Source organism: Pelophylax lessonae (assembly GCF_965119305.1).
Source record: "Pelophylax lessonae genome assembly, chromosome: 9".
NCBI lineage: Eukaryota > Metazoa > Chordata > Amphibia > Anura > Ranidae > Pelophylax > Pelophylax lessonae.
Window position 1 is genome coordinate 164,084,102 of NC_138776.1, and position 22,013 is coordinate 164,106,114.

Consider the following 22,013-nt stretch of genomic DNA (forward strand, 5'->3'; position numbering starts at 1 on the left):
TCAGTGCGAAACAGGCAGACAACATGAGCAGCATCTCATCACACTGAGCAGACCCTATCAATAGATCACTACTCACTGTTAGGCAGAGGAGTACTTAAATTTTCCTGACAGTCCACCTGTTAAGCAGGGAAACCCAAAAACTATGCACTCTCTAGCACCTACCTAGAAGGGTGCTACATAAAATAAAATTGACATAAGCTGTGCAGCTTGGTAGTTTTGTGGGATCAACTATGCTAGTATATCCTCTTCATGCCCAAGCCTTTTTCTGACATTTGTTGCTTACAAGTTGAAATCAGTATTTTTTGCTAGAAAATGAAATTACTTAGAACCCAAAAACATTTTCTATATATATATACATATATATATATATATATATATATATATATATATATATATATATATATATATATATATATATATACATATACACACAGTATCTCACAAAAGTGAGTACACCCCTCACATTTTTGTAAATATTTTCCTATATCTTTTCATGTGACAACACTGAAGAAATTACACTTTGCTACAATGTAAAGTAGTGAGTGTACAACTTGTATAACAGTGTACATTTCCTGTCCCCTCAAAATAACTCAACACACAGCCATTCATTTCTAAACCACTGGCAACAAAAGTGAGTACACCCCCTAAGTGAAAATGTCCAAATTGGGCCAAAAGTGTCAATATTTTGTGTGGCCACCATTATTTTCCAGCACTGCCTTAACCTTTTTGGGCATAGAGTTCATCAGAGCTTCACAGGTTGCCATTGGAGTCCTCTTCCACTCCTCCATGATGACATCAAAGAGGTAGTGGATGTAAGCTCCTCCACCTTTCATTTGAGGATGTCCAACAGATGCTCAATAGGGTTTAGATCTGAAGACATGCTTGGCCAGTCCATCACCTTTACCCTCAGCCTCTTTAGCAAGGCAGTGGTCGTCTTGGAGGTGTGTATGGGGTCATTATCATGTTGGAATACTGCCCTGCGGCCTAGCCTCTGAAGGGATGGGATCATGCTCTGCTTCAAAATGTCACAGTACATGTTGACATTCATTGTTCCCTCAATGAAGAGTAGCTCCCCAGTGCTGGCAGCACTCATGCAGCCCCAGACCATGACACTCCCACCGCCATGCTTGACTGTAGGCAAGACACACTTGTCTTTGTACTCCTCACCTGGTTGCTGCCACACACGCTTGACACCATCTGAACCAAATACGTTTATCTTGGTCTCATAGTTACATATAGTTACATAGTTTGTGAGATTGAAAAAAGACATCAGTCCATCCAGTTCAACCTATGATGTGTGTGTGTGTTTGCTGTTAACCATACATTATATACCCCTGTATGTTGTGGTCTTTAAGGTGCCCATCTAATAGTTTTTTGAAACTATCGATGCTCCCTGCTGATACGACTGCTTGTGGAAGAGAATTCCCCATCCTTACTGCTCTGACAGTGAAGAACCCCTTACGTATTTTAAGTTTTAACCGTTTTTCCTCTAGTTTTAGTGAGTGGCCACCTGTCTTATTGTATTCCCTTTCTCTAAAAAGTTTGTTCCTTATGCTAGGGTCGCCAGTACAGTATTTGTACATTGATATCATATCCCCCCCTCAATCGTCTCTTCTCCAGAGAGAATAAGTTCAGTGCTTGTAGTCTTTCCTCATAGACAATGCCCTCCATTCCCCTAATTATTTTTGTTGCCCTTCTCTGGACTCTCTCCAGTTCCAGCACATCCTTCCTGAGAACCGGTGCCCAGAACTGGACAGCATACTCCAGATGTGGCTGGACCAGAGTCTTGTAGAGTGGGAGAATAATCTCTTTATTTCTGGAGTGAATCCCCTTTTTTATACATGCCAGTATTCTGTTGGCTTTGCTTGCAGCGGCATGGCATTGCATGCCACTGCCAAGCCTGTTGTCTACCAGTACCCCCAGATCCTTTTCCATCCTAGACTCACCCAGAGGTTTCCCCCCCCCCAGTGAGTAGCTTGCTTTCGTGTTTTTTGACGCCCAAATTTTTCAACATTAAATCTCATCTGCCATGTAGTTGCCCACCCCATTATTTTGTTCAGATGCGCTTGTAAAGTTTCCACATCCTGCATAGAAGATATTGGCATGCTTAGTTTAGTATCATCCGCAAATACTGAGATTGTACTAATATCCCCTCCTCTAGATCATTTATGAATAAATTAAACAGGATTGGCCCCAGGACAGAACCTTGGGGGACCCCACTTTCCACACCCGCCCAATCCAAGTACTCCCCATTAATCACCACCCTCTGGACTCTCCCCTGGAGCCAGTTCTCTATCCAGGTACTCACCCTATGGTCCATACCTACCTTCCTTAGTTTGAACATTAAGCGTTTGTGGGGAACGGTGTCAAAGCCCTTTGCAAAGTCCAGATACACCACATCCACAGGCTTACCTTTATCTAGGTGGCAGCTCACTTCTTCGTAGGAGGTTAATAGATTGGTTTGGCAAGAACGATTTTTCATGAATCCATGCTGATTACTATTAATAATACCATTTTCATGACTAAAGTCTTGTATGTGGTCCCTTAACATCCCCTCCAAAATCTTGCAGACTACTGATGTTAGGCTGACTGGCCTATAGTTACCCGGGATATATCTCGGCCCTTTTTTAAATATTGGTACCATGTTGGCTTTTTTCCAATCAGCTGGCACCATACCTGTCTGTAGACTATCCTTAAAGATCAAGAATAATGGTCTGGCAATCACCTGGCTGAGCTCTTTAAAAACCCTCGGGTGCAAGCCATCCGGACCCGGTGATTTATTTATGTAAAGTTTCTCTAGTTTAGTTCTAAGTCTATCTTCTGTTAGCCATGGCGGTACTTACTGAGGTGTATTATTTAGTTTAGCCTTACAAGCTGGGTTAGTGTAGCCCCCCGATCCTTTTGTGAAGACTGAAGAGAAGAAAATATTTAACACTTCTGCCTTTTCTCTGTCCTCTGTGGCCATATTTCCTTTATCATCTTTTATGGGGCCAATGTGTTCTGGCCTCACTTTCTTACTGTTTATATACTTAAAGAATTTCTTGGGGATCTTTTTACTGTCTTCCGCTATATGTCTCTCATGTTCTATTTTAGCCGCCTTGATTTCATCTTTACATTTCTTATTACACTCTTTGTAATGCTTGAATGCTGCCAATGACCCCTCAGTCTTGTATTTTTTTAAGGCCTTTTCTTTATTATTAATATGCATTTTTATGTTGGAGTTTAGCCACCCAGGGTTTAGTTTTGCTCTTTTAAATTTATTTTTCCTTCGGAATGCACTGGCCAATCCCTTTGTTTAGTATGCTCTTGAAGCACTCCCATTTTTCCTCCGTGTTCTTTGTTCCCAGGGTTCTATCCCATTTGATATTTTCTAGCAGAGAGCGCAGTTGTGGGAAATTGGCTCTTTTGAAATTCAGTGTCCTTATATTACTCTTGTGTTTCCTATTACTATGATTAATACTGAAACTAATTGACCTATGGTCACTGTTTCCTAAATTGCCCCGTATCTCTATATCCGTGAGCAGGTCTGTATTTTTGGTAATCAGTAGGTCAAGTACCGCATTGTTTCTTGTCTGTGTGTTCACCATCTGACTCATGAAATTGTCCTGAAAAACATTTAGGAACTGCCGAGCCTTGGCTGAATGCGCGGTTCCTTCTGCGCAGTCTATATCTGGATAATTAAAGTCCCCCATTATAATGATATTTCCCATCCTTGCTGCCAATCCTATCTATAAAGGGAGGTCCGCCTCCCCCTCCTCCCTCTGGTTGGGGGGCCTATAGCATACGCCTAATATTACCTTCCCTATAGTGCCTTCCCTTTTAAGTTCTACCCATAGGGATTCTGCCTCGTCCATAGCTCCATTATTAATATCATCCCTCATATTTACCTGTACACTGTTCTTAATATACAGACATACCCCTACCCCTTTTTTACCTTCTCTATCCCTGCGATAAAGGGAATACCCCTGAATGGACAAAGAAAAAATAATATAGTGTATACAATTGTGCATCATCTTTAGAAGAAGCTCCCTTCTGGGATGATAGCCATGCAAACCAAATTTGATGCAGTGTGCGGCATATGGTCTGATCACTGATAGGCTGACCGACCCCCCACCCCTTCAACCTCTGCAGCAATGCTGGCAGCACTCAGATGTCTATTTCCCAAAAACATTCTCTGGTTATGACGCTGAGCATGTGCACTCAACTTCTTTGGTCAACCATGGCAAGGCCTGTTCTGAGTTGCCAGCGGTTTAGACATTAATGACTGTGTGTTAAGTTATTTTGAGGGGACAGCAAATTTACACTGTTATACAAGCTGTATACTCACTACTTTACATTGTAGCAAAGTGTAATTTCTTTCAAAGTGTCATTTCTTGCAGCCGAGGCCATATATTTGCGTTCTGTCTGCGGGCAGGGGATATATAGTGAGTCCCTGTAGCCAGCATACAGCAATAGTCCAGTTCCAGGATGGGTATTATTAAACTTAACTGGAAATACATTTTAATTTCCCTTTGAAGCCCAAGTCTAGATTCTGTCCGACCCTGCTACCTTTGCTTTTGTTTTTTTTAAATGTTGCGAACATGCTTTTACTTCTTCTGTCAAGTCATGCAATATGACGAGTCCTTTACCTCCTGTTCTTCCTCTGAGTCAAGTCATGAATTCTGCAGCATTCTTTTTCAAGTCCAAAGAGGCTTAATGATACTCCCCCCTGGGACAGAATCCCGGGGATCCTTGACAACTTGGGTTTGCCTGATGTAGGTTCAATTAGTCTGGGTGTCTTTCAGCAGAAATTGCACTTACCAGGATAAGTGGATGTTCTCCGGGACCACCTGTGGTTCTTGCTCTCTCTTTTATTGAGTACATGTGGATAAGAACTTGAGGTTCTAGTTTTTGACTGGATGGTCCATCATTGGAAATATTCTGTATCAAAGTGGATTTATACGTTGATGCTGTTGGAGTGGCGGAAGTCTATCCAGATGTCCTTTGGTTGATTATCCATCTAAACATGCTGTTTCTGAGTCATTTGGCATAAGCTTAATTGAGTCCATTATATCTGGCAACCCCCCCTCCGATGGTGGTGGTTCCTGTGCATGAGTTTTGAATATTCACATGAAATAATGATTGAAGATTTTCTTTTCACATTGCACTTTGGACTTTTTTTGGACTTTTTCTGGATTAATTTATCAGATTTTTCTTGATCTGTTATCCAATTACATATGCACTTTATATTAATTATATTGGCTATATTACATTAAATGTGTATTGTACTAATGCTCATATTTGTCATATAGACATAATTCATTATTGCGCCATATATGCACCTTATTTTAGTTTTTTCTATCAGCACTGCACATTTTTACTCTAGATACAGATTGTCATCTGTAGTGCCAGTTGCTTTTTCAGTTTTGTTTTAATTAAACGCTGTGTTTTTCCTTTCCATTTACCTAGAAATTGCACTTTGCATTTAAAAAACTGTATATTTTTCATATAATAATTTAAGATGTTACTTTGAAAAATACAAAAGGTTGACATTTTTACGCTCAGTCTTAGTTGTTCTTATGGTATGAGCTTGTCACATTCAAACTATAACAGGACAAAATCTAAAATACATTATAAAGTTGCACCCCTAATCCTGGCTCAACACAACATTCATGATCCCAACAGCTCATGATACCAAAAATCATCTACCACCACATTCTAATTGCTTGAACTAAAAAATGACTTCTGGGTGCTTCACTTGTACAGGTTACCTTACAAAAGAAAAAAAAAAATATTTTTTGCTTTATCAATGCTTTCTCAGGTTATTTAAAGCATAACTCCCCGTTTGCTGAGAAAAAAAACGTTCTCCTCTTGGTGATCTATAATACATTGCAAGGATTTTAACAAACTTTGTTGCTGATTTCTGTCTTTTGTTATTCTGAGGAAATCCCTGTTTGTTCCTCTGTGCTTAGTGAGTCTATTGGGAGTGTTTTCATAATTACCAACCAGCAGCAGCAGCTTCAGGGCTCGAATGAGGAAAGCTGCTGGGCCTGCATCCCTTTAGAAGTGTTCCTATTGGGAGTATCTCACCAAAAATGACATTTTTGTTGCAGAGGATGCCTGAAATCTGACTTGTATCTTAGTGCAGACTTCTGGGAAAATCAGTGTGGCAAGCACACAAGTAGGAAATTACATACCTGGGGAAAATTCTGTGTACAGAACACCTCCAGGTAGCAATATTGCATTGCATTTTCAGTAAATTACAGTGGCTGCAGATTAAAAAGGAAAGGTATTTTTAAAAAACATTAAATTACAGTATGACTTGTATCGCAATTGTATACGCTATATTATTTTTTCTTGATTTGCTATTTTCCCCACGAAGGTGGAGTTCCCCTTTAAGTCTGCCTCTGATTCTTCAACTAATCCATAATACAAGATACAATTTATTTTCTTCATCCTCATTGTCAACTTTTCTTCCCCGCCTACACGGTGCTATTGATACTGCCTCAGCAAAATAATTTAACAGTCACCTTAGCATGACACATCTTTTCCCCTGCAATATCTTTATCTAAAAAGCTTTCTAGATAGATGTGTGCGCTAATAAAAAAAAAAAGGCGAGATGCGTGCGAGAAATCAGTTTGGAGCATTTTCCTACCGCTTTTTCCTTTGAAAATGAACAAGAAACTACAAACTAGACTTTGTGCTAGAATTTTGTATTATTCCTCCAGAGCAGCATTTTCTATATCCAAACATCTCTAGTCACAATATGGCTGCTTTATTTAAAAATATGACCCAACATGAACAGCAAATTATTCTTCCTTCCATTCTGAAGGGGGGACTGAAAGTCAAAAGCTATTCTTGAATATAAAGACATTCTCACTTCATAAATATATGTATTTATACTTCTTAGTGAGAGATTTCACGTGTAACATTAGTGGTTAATGAGAACGGTAATCCATAATAGCGGTTTTGACAGGTGATTAATGCTTCTTGTGGTCCGCTGTACCAGTAATCTTTATTATTTATCTATTGTGCAGCTTACAGGAAAGTAAAAAAAAAATCATATGGAGGGACATCAAAGTCATTAAGGAGCAAGTACTAAATTAAAAGGTAGGTTATTCTCTTAAGAACCAATGTTTTTAGTGCAAACACCCCCTAAAAATACATTTATTTTATGTAAATTTAACCACTTCACCCCCAGAAGATTTACCCCCCTTCATGGCCAGGCCATTTTTTGTGACTGTGTTACTTTAACTGACAATTGAGCAATCGTGTGACATTGTACCAAATTAATCTTTTTTCCCACAAATAGAGCTTTCTTTTGGTGGTATTTGATCAACTCTGCGGTTTTTATTTTTTGCTCTATAAACAAGATAAGACCCACAATTTTGAAAAAAAAAAAAAAACAATATTTTTTACTTTTTGCTATAAAACACATCAAATAAAAAAATGTAAAAAATCTAATTTCTTCATGAATTTAGGCCAAATTGTATTCTGCTACATGTTTTTGGTAAAAAAAAAATAAGTGTACTGTATATTGGTTGATTTGCAAAAAAGTTACAAACTATGGGATAGATTTAAGGATTTTTTTTTTACTAGTAATGGCGGCGATCAGCAACTTTTAGCGGGACTGTGAAATTTCAGCGGACGAATCTGACACTAACTTTTGGGGGACCAGTGACACTAATACAGTGATCAGTGCATTTTTTAGTCACTATACTAATGATATTGGCAGGGAAGGGGTTAACATTAGCAGCAATCAAAGAGTTAAAAGTGTTCCCTGGAAGTGCTTTCTAACTGTGTGGGGGAGGAGCTTTGACTGGGGAAGCAGTCAACACAAGCAGGGACACAAGATCTCCATCTTCCCCTCTGCCTCTCTCACGAATGATTGCCGGATGCCGGCAAACAATGGCTCCACCAGACCCACCGACTGGCTCCCGCTGTGTCCAATCACAGCAAAAGTGGGTCAATGGCGGTGTGCACAAAATTACGTACAGGTACGCAATTACGCACAGGAGGGCCGCCCTGCTGCAGTATATCTGTGTAGGGCAGGCCAGATAAAGGGAAGAAAGATCTGCTGCTCCAGGTGAGATGAGTGAATCTGATGGAACCTCCACATGAGTGCTAGTCCCGGCTCGCCTCTGTGAACAATGTCAAGATAAGAAGAAGTGGCTGCACATCGCTGGATTTCCAAATGCCTTTATTGTGATTTCCAAAGTGGCACAACAAAACACCAACCAGTCCAGGTAGGTGCATTTCACACAGTACAACTGTGCTTAATCATTACGCTCACTAATCATTAATGATTAAGCACAGTTGTACTGTGTGAAATGCATCTACCTGGACTGGTTGGTGTTTTGTCGTGCCACTTTGGAAATCACAATAAAGGCATTTGGAGCTCCAGCGATGTGTGGCCATTTCTTCTTATCTTGACATTATTTGTGGGTCAGGCCAGAACTGGTTAACTAAGAAATGCCCAAACACTTTTTTGAGTATATGAAATACACCAGGGAGTTTCAGTGCATCTGGGAGCATAGAGGTTGATTTACTAAAACTGGAGAGTGCAAAATCTGGTGCAGGTCTGCAGAGAAACCATGTCAAAGCTTAATTGAACAAGCTGAAGCTAGAAGCTGATTGGCTACCATGCATAGCTTCACTAGATTTAGCACTCTCCATTTTTTAGTAATTCAGCCCCACAAAGTTTTTACAGGATGTAGCGAAAAAAGGTAGCTCTTGAACAGACTGTAAGGAGCAACTGCTTGATGCTCTCTAGTCATCTCAAGTGAAAGCCTCACTTAGACTTGTGGTTTGGAGGGGTAGCAAAAATGCACAGTTAAGCCACGTTTTTGCCACACACCAACCGCCTCCCCCCTTTAAAGCGCTTGTTACCCTAACACTTCATATTCCTGATATGTGCCTGCTGTACCATGAAGTAAGCTTCCTCCGCAGACATTTGCCTATAGGTAAGCCTAGAATAAGGCTTACCTATAGGTAGTGAAAATATCTCCTAAACGTGTACTGTTTAGGAGATATTTACATTGCGTGCAGCCAGTGACATCACTGAAGGAGTGGCCACGGGTGCCGTTCCTTCCAAGCCCGTGCCGTAAACAGCAGTGACATCATCGCAGCTCCAGCAAATCACACCGCAAGAGCCCGCGAACCCGGAAGAAACTCAAGGGAAAATGTCAGCAGTGCCAGTGGTGTGCGGGCACTGCTGGAACAGCCTCGTTGTAAGGTAAGTATTACATAATGAGCTAGTATGTGTTTTGGTCACCTTAGGTGATCGGAAGCAGAAGTTCTTCTTCCCTAAGTCTTCTGGGAGACAGGTCCTACAAGACTTGGGACAAGTTACAGAGCGCAGCACCGCTCACACATGTGCAGTTGGCGCCTGGCTGTGAAGCTGCAAGCTGTCACAGCCAGGTGCCCATAGTACACATGCTGGCGCTGCCAAGGGAGGACAGGGAAGAACATGGCTAGGGCGAGTTCACTACTGGATCATAGGACAGGCGAGTGGCTGTTTATTAAAAGTCAGCAGCTATACTTTTTGTAGCTGCTGACTTTTAATAAACAAGAAAATGACTGAATCTCCACTTTAAAGTAGAACTATGGGCAACATAAAAAATTAAGTATATTATGCAATCTGTTAGTAGCATTAACTTGGCGGGTTTTTTTGTCCCCCACAACAAAGTTTTATCCCACATTGATCTTGCCAGGAGATCTGCTATGTTTACACTTCAATTTTTTTGGACTATATCTAAAACTAAGAATTTTTTGCTGGGGATTGGCTTTAAAGTGATACTAAAGTCTCATTTTTTTCTTTAAAAACAACAAATATGTTATACTTACCAGCTCTGTGAAATGGTTTTGAACAGATCAGCCCAGATGTCCACTTATTGGGTCCCTCCTCAGTGCTCCTGGCTCCTCCCTCTTGTCGAGTGCCTCCACACCAAGCAGCTTGCTATGCCGACACCCGAGCTGAGCTGCAGCTCCTTGTGTCCATTCAGACATGAAGCCGCGGTTCACCCACCCCCTTCTCCCCTGATTGGCTAACTGACGTTGATTGACAGCAGTGGGAACAAAATGGCACTGTGTCTCAGCAAATCAGGAGGGAGAGTCCCAGTAGACCAAGGGACTCGTGGACATCACTGGATAGAGAGGGGGCTCAGGGGGGCTGCTACACACAAACGGATTTTTATTTTAAAGCGTAACTCAACTTTTGTTGAGTAAAAAAAACATTCCCCTCTGGGTGATCTCTGTACATTGCAAGGATTTTAACACACTTTGTTGCAGATTCCTACCTTTTGTTATTCTGAAGAAATTATTGTTTGTTCCTCTGTGCTGAGTAGGAGTGGTTTCATTAATATCTAACAGCTGTGGCAGCTGCAAGGCTCTAATGAGGGAAGCAGTTGGGCCTGCATCCCTTTAGACGTGTTCCTCTCAAAAAAATGAAATTTTTGTTGCACAGGATGATGTGTATCTTATGGAGACTTCTGGGGAAATTGGTGAGCCAATCGCGCAAGCAGGAAATTATTTCTGGGGCGCAGTCAGTATACATTCTGTGTACAGACGACACAACAAATAGATGGGTGTACTGGCGCTCCCAAGACTAATGACAGATGGGCACTTTGGAATCACAAATCTTGAGGAATAGTCACAGTGAACAATGTCAGGTTTATTAAAATCAATAAAAACGGTGAGAAACACTGTAGACAGCAGGGAGCATCCAGCAGTGAGGAAATACCTTTAAAATGGACCCAGGGATTGGGTGGGGACACCAGGAGCGCTGTTGCCGTGGAGATGGAAACCCCTAGGGGTGATGGGAAAAGGAGGAGAGAGGGGGGAGAAACTCAACCCTCGTGGCTCGATCCGGCCGCAAGCTGTCCCGCAGCACAGCGGCGTCGTCTCCTTGCTTCAAGCGGCTGAGGCGGCGCTGAGGGATGACATCATCAGCCACTGACAGTCGATTCACAGAAGCCCATACAGCGCACCATGCCGAGCCTCGTACCCGATGATCCCGATATGGGAGGCAGCCTTGCTGCACCGAACGCACCACCCGACAGTGTAAGCTGCCTTGCAGTGAGGAAACTATCAACCACAAGATGGAGGATTACATGTTACATCAGATCTCCAGTGGCTATGAAAAAAGGGGAATTTAAATAAAGAAAAAGGGAGGGAAATGAGAAAGGCGTTACCACCCACTCCCTGGCTCCACCTTCGGACCACTAATTGTAAACAAAATACAGACAAAAACAGATACAAAAATACAATAATACAAAAAAATACAGAATACAAAATTGCAAATTATTTAATGAATATGAAATATATATATATATATGAAAAACTGAATGGTGGAATAAAATAATGAATAAAAAATGTATAAAAAATGAATACTGATGAATATAAAAATAATAATAATAATGATAGACCCAATGGGGATGTGTAATAAATTAGTGAATGTAAGGAAAATAGAAATATGAAGAAAATAGAAATAGGGAAAAAAATAAAAATAGGGAAAAAAAAAAAGGAGGGAAGGGGGAGGGGGTAATGGGAAAGGGAATGGGAAAAGGAAAAGGAACAGAACAGCTCCAGGTAGCCATATTGCATTGCATTTTCAGAAAATTACAACAGCTGCAGATTGAAAAGGAAAGGTATTTTCAGTTTTGAATAGTTTAGGGATAATTTAAAAACCCTGTCACAATTTTTTTTGGCTCAGTCCAAAGTCAAGAATTCAGTTGAAGAGGAGATTTCCCTTCACTCCCTGCCCAGGGGATGCAACAGAAAATGAGAAATTCCTTTTTAAGACAGTTGTCATAGATCATGTGTTCCCATTGGAAGATTTAACCTCACCTCCTGATTTGGTGATAATTATACATAACTTTCTGTCTTAGCAAGAATAGTCACCTGGACAATTCCAGATTGTGAATCTACCTAACATGGGTACAGACATCAAAAACCTATCCAGGGTTCTAACCATTCCACATACACAGATTTATATGACTCTATGCTGTCAGTTATCCTTGCCTGTTATTGATACTTTTCATATAAAAAAACACAACACCCAAGAAACCCAAAACGCGAAACATGTATTTTATAGTAAATTCTAAATGGCTGTTATCTACTGCATATTACAAACAAATCAGTTTATATACTCATTGTATCTGTTATTAAACAGATGCCACAAAGACAAAATGCCATCTGGAATGGTTGCACAGGATAGGAAATATGAAGAGATGAATGAAGAATAAGAGGTGACAGCAGACAAATGAGGCCAGGCTTCAGTGGAATTTCGTTTGGGAGGTGCCCCATCTCTCACGGTACATTCTGCCTCCCTAGAATTGTTTTTTGTGGACCCCAGAGACACTTAATGGAGACTCTTTACTGCAATCAGTGAACAGGAACTTTCCTCACCTGAGAATGAGTTGTCTTTGTCCTTGGGGGCAGAAGAAAAAGGAGGGACATCTGCTGGGAAACAAACTCGGTCCTCTGGATTAATGATACCATCCAATTTGTTCTTCCCACCACTCTGTTAAAAGCACAATACACAGTGTAAATCTACAGCAAATTTAATGTGGCATTAAACCGAAAATATGTTAACTGTCATCCACCTTAAGAGCCATTCTGCTTGTTTTCTAGTTTAAAGTTACATATCCCCAAAACATAAGTATAATTTCATATTTAGGAGGAATGTATAGTTTTTTTCTAGATTACATTTAATATGCTTAAGGTGAAAATACCATTTATAAAATATTTTTTTAGTCAAGTGAATAGGAAATACTGCATAGGAATATTTAGTATATACCCATTTCCAGCCAGTAAATGGAGCTCTAGATTTATTTTTTTTTCTGTTTTCCATTTAAATTTTAGGTTGGATTCCATACAAACATATTTCCTCTTTGTTAAGTATTGAACAGAGCCAATAAGGTTTAGGAACTTAGTTTGGTTAGGGAATTTGTCAGCTTTTTAGTGCTATTGGGGCCTGCTAGAAGGGATTGCGCTTTCTTTATGAAATCTGTCATCTGGAAAGAAAATCAGGTGCCTGAAATGTTGTAGCATTTCACTCATTAACGAATGAGCAACATCTTGCTGATTTGACTAGTGAAGGAGTGACTCCATAGGAAAAGATAAGTGGCCTCTTAGTAATCCTGGGGCTATAATGAATAAACGAATGGCTATATGAAATTAGAGGGCCCTTTTTTTAAGCTCTTCTGTGTCCAGGACAAATTAAAAATTGTACATGTTTTTAGAACATATAAGGTTATTTTAGTTTTTGTCAATGAAGCCTCCCCCTTGAATGTGATCATGATGCCAGAGCTGACATAGTAGTCACATGATGAGGGAACAACTTTAATTGGTTCCCGATTGTCAAAGCGGACTGCCATTGAGCAGCCATGGTAATTGTCAACTTCTTTTTCTCAAGTGAGGACATTTATTGACACATCCTTGGCACAGAGCATAGTGCTGTGAAACATTAAACAGATTCAAGAAGAGGTTAGTTTAAAGAATGTTTTGTATAGGATTTGTGTATGTGCTTAAATCTACATACAGTATACTGTATAAGAAAATAAATAATATGATGTATGGTTGATACAGGTTTATTAGCACCAGTCAGGTCCGTTGCATCACTTTAGGCAGCGGTTTCATTTAAAAAAGCTGCCCGAAACACCAACAGACCAAAAATCAGACCTTTACTACATCAAGTAGTATTTATTTTTGTTTCATGCCTTACCTGTTGCCTACAGTACAATGCCTAAAAAATGGCAAGCAGTTGGCTGTGGGTCAACCCTTGCATATTCCTCAGTTCCCCATCTGTTGTGCATCTTGGTTTTCTCCCTAGTTCTTGATGGTTGTTGGCTCACTTTCAATACTTCCACATACTTGTCTCAAGACTTGTGTATGTAGGCCTGCCTACCAGGAGAATCATGGCTCAGTTGTTTTTTTTTTTTGGACTGGTGAGCTCTTAGTTGGGATGAGAGTCCATCTAGATAGAATCACAATGCCTAGGTCCCTGTCTTTGCTTTAGCAGGTTGTTGAGATTAACATTAATCATGATTAATGTTGGAACCACGTTACTGGATGATGTAAGTGAAGATAGGTTTACACCATGGGATTTTTTACACCATGGGATTTTTTTTATTCTTTCATTTTTTGTTAAAGGATTTTATCACAGTGTGTGTGTTTATGGTTTAATTTTCTTTTGTGAATGAATAACCAGGGGTTCTAGGTACCCTTTACTGATTCATGTGGTAGGGGCAGATATCTCAGGGCCCCCTTTTTTAAAGGGGGTTTCTAGTTTCCCAGATGTTGTCCACCTCACAGACCTTCAGAGTTGTGGGGCAGTAGCTCTTGTCCCCATTAACACGGGGACATTGGGGATACTGTGTGTATCCAGTAGGGTGCCCTGGCAGAGTACCCTTCCAATGTGGGCATGTGACTTGGAATGGTTCAGCATGCTTGCGTCATGCCCCTGACGAAGTCAGACATGACAAAACGCATTGGGTGGCACCAGACGTGACATCACCACGCTCATCGGCCGTTTGTTGGGATTTCTTTTATGGCCATCGATTCAGCTCTCTTTGTTTTTACATGTTTGTTTTTAACATGGATCATGTGAGTGTGTTTTCTTTTAATAAAATCATTTGTATACAGTATCACGCTATGAGCTTTTATATCATATATATATATATATATATATATATATATATACTTATATCGAAAGTGAAAGCCTGATGCGGAGAACGCCAGGATTAACAGTATCTATGTGTAAGTGTTTGGGAAACCTATCACTAAGGCTCGTTTGGCTTTTCCATTATGCTCTGGTCAGCAGCCATTAATGTTAATTGGTGTCGATCCACAGAGAAGTCTTGGGAAGCTGTTTTTTCCTTTTGCATTGCAAGTAAAAGAAAATTCCACATTATGGGTTGTCCCCAGAAAAGTAAGAGGGGAAATCTTCAAATGAGGACACTAATTCTGGTGACCTTGGGAGTCCCTAAATATTCTTTTAATTTTCAGGGATTTCTTCTCACTTCCTGTTTGGCTAAGGGGCAGGAAGTGAAGGTAAATGGAACACAGATGGCAAAAAAAATAAAAAGTTTTTTCTATAGTTCTACTTTAAGGCATGCCCTAAGCATGTTATTTAAAGGAATTGCATGTATAATATTTAACCTTAAAGTGGTTGTAAACCTCATAAATGAAATATAAACAAAGCATATCCTACAATAGTGTGTACTTGTCTCAATCCAGAGCACTAAGTGTAATTTCTGTCTACTGCTTTGTTCCTCTGCTTTTAGCATGAATCACTTCTGACAGGTTTTCCTGACACAAAAAAAATGTACTAATTTTCCAAAAGTCAGAGGATCAATGACATAAAATAAAAATGTATATGAAGAACAGCCGGATTTTTAGGTTGCCATAACTAACATAACCAAGGAATTATTATAGAAAATATCAAATTTTATTATAATATATAAATGTTAAACAGTAATTGAAAAAATTGTAAAGGAAAGCTGCGCTAAATCTGAGAATAAAATAATCTCACTGACAGATGACAAATGAACATATAATTAAGAATGTCCAAACATTTGACACAACATGTGCCTAAAGATCCAAATAAAAAAGTCCAAAATACAAAGGAGATCCAGATACTCCTTCCGCCGCTAGTGTGGCATGCTGAAAATATGCTATGCGCTTACCAGATTTGACAAAGATATCAGCATTGAACATAATACATGGACATCAATGGACAAAACCCAGTGTGGTGTTCCTCTCCTGAATAGTCACTCAGTGGACAGAGACACGCGGTATCCGGCATACAGCACTAGTCGCTCGATCTCCGAACCACAAAAGCAACCGTCCTCTTCTCCCTTCAGCCCCGTCCTCTTCTCCCTTCAGCCCCGCTCCATTTTCTTCTATACTGCACTCTAGACTGGATCTCCTTTGTATTTTGGACTTTTTTATTTGGACCTTTAGGCACATGTTGTGTCAAATGTTTGGACATTCTTAATTATATGTTCATTTGTCATCTGTCAGTGAGATTATTTTATTCTCAGATTTAGCGCAGCTGTCCTTTACAATCTTGATTATAGTTTTTCCCACTACAGCTGCTGCTTAAGGTATTCGTCATTTACAGATATATCATTGTATATTTTGTGCTTAGAGCGGTTATTTAATTCTTTAGTTATTGAAAAAAAACCATCATAAAAAATCCATGCGATCATAGTATATGTGCAGTAAATTCAGCTCGACTTGTGTCGCCATACACTGGCCTACTCAGGAGACTTCTAGTCGGCAATAAATTACAGTCGCGAGCAGTTTTAAATGACATGTTTTCCTTTAGAAATTTCATATTTCTGCAGCAGGCTCTATACTTCGTACAGATGTGCCGCTTTACAGGCAGACTAAGGGGATCTCCCAGGCATTATATTTAAAGGAATTTTCAATTTTTATTGTTTTCACTTTAAAATCACTGCTCCAAAATTGCATTGATACATGTCCCCCAGGGTATTACCCAGGTGTCCATATGCTTTTTATGGCAATAACTTGCAAATAATACTTTAAAATTAGGTTTTTAAATTTTTCATAATCATGTCCCATAGACTTCAATAGAGTTTGCATGTTCGCTACAACTTTTTCCCTTTTCGAGATATTCTGGTGCGAACTGAACAGGGGGGGGGGGGGTGTTTGGTCCATCCCTATCGGCGAAACATGTCGAGCTGAATTTATTGCACACATACTATGACCCCATTGATTTTCTGTGATGCTTTTATGAAATCATTGGTTTTAACTTTTTTTATTATAATAAAATGTGATATTTTATATAACAAAAATCCTTAGTTATGTTAATTATGGCACCCTGAAATTCCAATGTTTTTCATATACATTTTCCATTAAAAAAAGGTGACAGGGGAGGGACCTCCATCAAATTGACAGCATCATCTCTGTTCCTGAGTGCTTCATGAAGGGGTGTGTCTCTTTCCCCCCAATCAGCAATGAGAGCTTCCTTCACTGAACTCTGCAGTGTGCAACTTCAGTTCTCCACCCCCTTTTTCGCTGAACTCTCAGACAAGCTTTAAATTCAACACTTTGTACAGATGTAGATAAAAAAAAGACTGCAGATAGACTGCTACAATTTATGTAGAGGATTTGTTTAATCTCTGTGCATCACCTGAGGCCAGTCACTGCACTGGGTATATGCAAAGGTTTACAACCACTTTAAGCCTTATTTGAAAAAAATAAAATAAAAATTGCTCCATTCTCTCCTTCCCTTCTATCCAATACTAAAAAAACACTGGTTTTGCACTTCAAAGTGGATTCCACTCAAAAGTGGAATTTCCACTTTAAGTGGTCCTGACCCCCTGACATGCCAGCCACATTTGGCATGTCATTTTTTTTTTGGGGGGGGGGAGTGGGTACCCAGTTTTGACAGGTACCCGCTCGCACTTTCGCTCGGGCCGCATAGGCGGCTCAGGCGGAAGTTCTCCTCTCCCCGCCCCTGCAATCTTCTGGGACATGTCACAGGTTCCAGAAGATTGCCTGGCCAGTCACGACTCGTGCATGCGCAGTGCGCACTCAGCTGTGAAGCCACAAGCTGTCACAACCAGGTGCCCACACTAGAGATGCCGGCACAGTGGGGAGAAGACAGAGAGAACCGAGGTTCCCTCCGGCCGCATTGCTGGACAGGTGAGTATGTGTTTATTAAAAGTCATCAGCTACACTTTTTGTGGCTGCTGACTTTTAATAAACACAAAAGCCAGTGGAACTCCACTTTAAATACTCAATTTACTGTAGTTTCACCTTATTGATTATACCTTCTATAACAATAAAAAAACACTCATTGTAATTTTTTTTTATTTTCAAAAGGAAAACTATAAAGGCTTTGCTCAGCTAAATTCATTTTACCATTGATATATTAACCACTTGCTGACCGCCCCACACCGATTTACTGTGGCAGGGCGGCTCAGCTGTGCATAATCATGTAGATCTACATGATTACATGCATGTGGTCTCGAAGGCTCGCATGCACCGCCGAAGCCGAAGCGGGAGCCACACTGTAGGAGGAGCAGACGTAATCGCCACCGGCCTCCCGCAATCTTCAGAGAAACTGAAAGGATAGCCATCTGCCTATGTAAACAAGGCAGGCGGCTCTACTTTCAGACAGGCATAGTGAGATTGTGTGTCTCAGCTAAGCTGAAACACTGATCTCTGTATGCCTGTCACAGAGCCTTCCCCCCACAGTTAGTAAGCACAATTTAGTCTCACACTTAACCCCTTGATCACCCCAAGTATTAACCCCTTCCCTGACAGTGTCATTTATACAGTAATAGTGCATATTATTTAGCATTGATCACTGTATTGGTGTCACTGGTCCCCAAAAAGTATCACTTGGTGTCAGATTTGTCCGCCATAATGTCACAGTCCCGCTAAAAAATTGCTGATTGCCGCCATTACTAATAAAAACAAAAAAGAAAAGAAAAAGTCCAAAAACTATCCCATAGTTTGTAAACACCATAACTTTTGTGATCAAACCAATATACGCTTTTTGGGGATTTTTTTTTTTACCAAAAATATGTAGCAGAACACAAATTGGCCTAAACCGATCAAAAAAATTAGATTTTTTCTTTTTTTTTTTTTATTGGGAATGTTTTATAGCAGAAAGTAAAAAATATTGTTTTTTTTTTCAAAATTGTCGCTCTTTTTTTGTTTATAGCGCAAAATCTAAAAATGGGAACAAAAACCACCAAAAGAAAACTCTATTTGTGGAAAAAAAAGGACATTGATTGTATTTGGGTACAGCATTGCACAACCGTGCAATTTTCAGTTAAAGCAACGCAGTGCCAAATAGCAAAAAATGGCCTGGTCATTAAGGGGGAAAAACCTTCCAGTGCTGAAGTGGTTAAACTAATACTTAAATATTTGTAAAAATATATAAATATGAAAGATACATAATTAGGGTTGAGCGGACACCTAGATGTCCGTGTTCGACGGGTTCGGCCGAACTTTAAAAAAAAGTCCGGGTCCGTGTCCCGGACTTTTACCGAACTTTTCCCGGACACCGAACCCCATTGAAGTCAATGGGGACCCGAACTTTAAGGCACTAAAATGGCTCTAAAACACCAATGGAAAGGGCTAGAGTGCTGCAAATGGCAGCAAAACGTAGTTAAGAGCATGGCAAGTGCTCTGCAAACAAATGTGGATAGGGAAATAACTTAAAACAACAAAAAAAAACCAGAAAAATAAAACAATGTTCTTCATCTCTGAAGGACGAGGCCCATATGGAGTAGGAGGGAGGTTGAGGTGGTGGTGGATGTGGCGGTGTCATAGGCGTGCGCACAGGGTGTGCCTGGTGTACCTGGGCACACCCTAATCACCTAGGGCACATAGCATTATCGCTCTGTTTGCCAGTGAGGAGATGGGAAAGATCTCCCTCGCACCTGCTCTGCTCTATTTCTCTTTGCCAGCAGGGAGAGTAATGTATCGGGGCCATGTACATGTAGGCAAACACATGCATGTGTATTTCAACTTTGGGGTGCACACCCTAATGCAATAGGCGGTGTAGGTGGAAGCGGCGGTGGAGGAGGACCAGGGCCGGATTAAGAGCATCATGGTCTTGATGCTGAGGATTTTGAAGGGGCTTAAGGGCCGTGCCTTGGCATGCACCCAGAGGAGGAAGGGTGCAGCCATGCATGCCTAATTCAACATGGGATGCTGTCTCTGAAGCCCATAAACACATCCATGCATCGGCAACTGTCCCTCCTTGTCCGGCCTTCGCGCTGTGTGGGGAGGTTCTGAGGGTGCTGCCTGGGGAAGCGAGCATAGAAGCCAGACTTCTGTGTTTACAAGTGACAGAAGAGCGGTCACAGTGAATATGGCCAACCCGGGGCCTATATAAAAGGTAGGGGCCTGCATGGAGCTGCAGCTCCAATAGCCCCTACGTTAATCTGGCCCTGAGGAGGAGGACGAGGTAGCCAACACTGCTTCTTTTCACAGATTTTAAATGAGGGTACACCCCAAAAGAGTGAGAAAGAGCAAAAATGGAACAATGGCTGGGTAAGGTCGGTATCCATTGCTATTCTGCACAAGGTACGGAAAAGTCCCGTGGGATCCATGCCTGGTTCATTTTAATGAACGTGAGCTTGTCCACATTGTCTCTGGACAGGCGGCTGCGCTTGTCTGCTATAACACCCCCAGCCGTGCTAAATACCCGTTCAGATAATACACTGGCTGCAGGGCACGCCAGCACCTCCAAGGCGTAAAGGGCAAGCTCAGGCCATGTGCCCAATTTGGAGACCCAGAAGTTGAAGGGGGCAGACCCCTCATTCACTACATGTAGGCGTGTGCACACATACTGCTCCACCATGTTGGTAAAATGCTGCCTCCTGCTAAGACGTTCCATCTGAGCTGCTGGTGCTGCTGTTTGTTGTGGAGTGCTGACAAAGCTTTTCCACATTTCGGCCATGCTAACCCTGCCTTCTGAGGTGCTGGCGGTGCCCTGGTTGAGTTGGCGACCTACTCCTCCTCCTCCTCTGCCTTGTGCTTCCACTGTGGCCCCGCTGTCAGATGGGAATGCCAGCAGCATCGCGTCTACCAGCGTGCGCTTGTACTCGCGCATCTTGCGATCGCGCTCCAATGAGTGAATTAAGGACGGTACGTTGTCCTTGTAACGGGGATCCAGCAGCGTGGCCACCCAGTAATCAGCACAAGTTAGAATGTGGGCAACTCGGCGGTCGTTGTGGAGACACTGCAGCATGTAATCGCTCATGTGTGCCAGGCTGCCCAGAGGCGACGAAAGGCTGTCCTCTGTGGGAGGTGTATCGTCCGTGTCCTCTGTATCCCCCCAGCCACGCACCAGTGATGGCCATGAGCTGGCCTGGGTGCCACCCTGCTGTGAACATGGTTCCATCTCCTCCTCCAGCTCCTCCTCCTCCTCATCCTCCAGAACTGTGCCCCTGCTGGACAATTGTGTCCCTGGCGTTTGTGTGTGCAGGAACCCACCCTCGGAGCCCCTTGCGAATGACTGCCCTGAAAGCCTTTGAAATGTTACCTCTTCATCCTCCTCCTCCTCCTCCTCATCCTGTGCCACATCCTCTTCCATCATCGCCCGAATTGTTTTTTCAAGGAGGCATAGAAGTGGGATAGTTAAGCTGAGAACGGCGTCATTGCCACTGGCCATGTTGGTGGAGTACTCAAAACAGCGCAATAAGGCACACAGGTCTCGCATGGAGGCCCAGTTATTGGTGGTGAAGTGGTGCTGTTCCGCAGAGCGACTCACGCGTGCGTGCTGCAGCTGAAACTCCACTATGGCCTGCTGCTGCTCGCACAGTCTTTGCAGCATGTGCAAGGTGGAGTTCCACCTTGTGGGCACGTCACATATGAGGCGGTGAGCGGGAAGGCTGAAGTTACGCTGCAGCCCTGCCAGGCGAGCAGCAGCAGGGTGAGAACGCCGAAAGTGCGCACAGACGGCCCGCACTTTCTGCAGCAGCTCTGACATATCGGGGTAGTTTTTAAGGAACCTCTGCACCACCAAATTCAGCACATGCACCAGGCAAGGGATGTGCGTCAAACCGGCTAGGCCCAGAGCTTCTATGAGATTTCGCCCGTTATCGCACACCACCAGGCCGGGCTTGAGGCTCGCTGGCAGCAACCACTCATTTGTCTGCTGTTCCATGCTCCTCCACAACTCCTGCGTGGTGTGTGGTTTGTCCCCCAAACAGGCAAGTTGTAAAACTGCCTGCTGTCGTTTAGCCCTGGCCGTGCTAAAGTTGGTGGTGAAGGTATTACGCTGTCCGGATGAGGAGGCGGTAGAGGATGAGGTAGCGGAGTAGGATGAGTTAGGAACAGGAGGCAAACTGAAGCGCCCTGCAATCCTCGGTGGTGGAAGGACATGTGCCAAATTGCTATCCGCCTCAGGCCCATCCGCCACTGCATTTACCCAGTGTGCCGTTAGGGAGATATAACGCCCCTGACCGTGCTTACTGGTCCACGTATCGGTAGTTAGGTGGACCTTGGCACAGATGGCGTTGCGCAGTGCACACCTGATT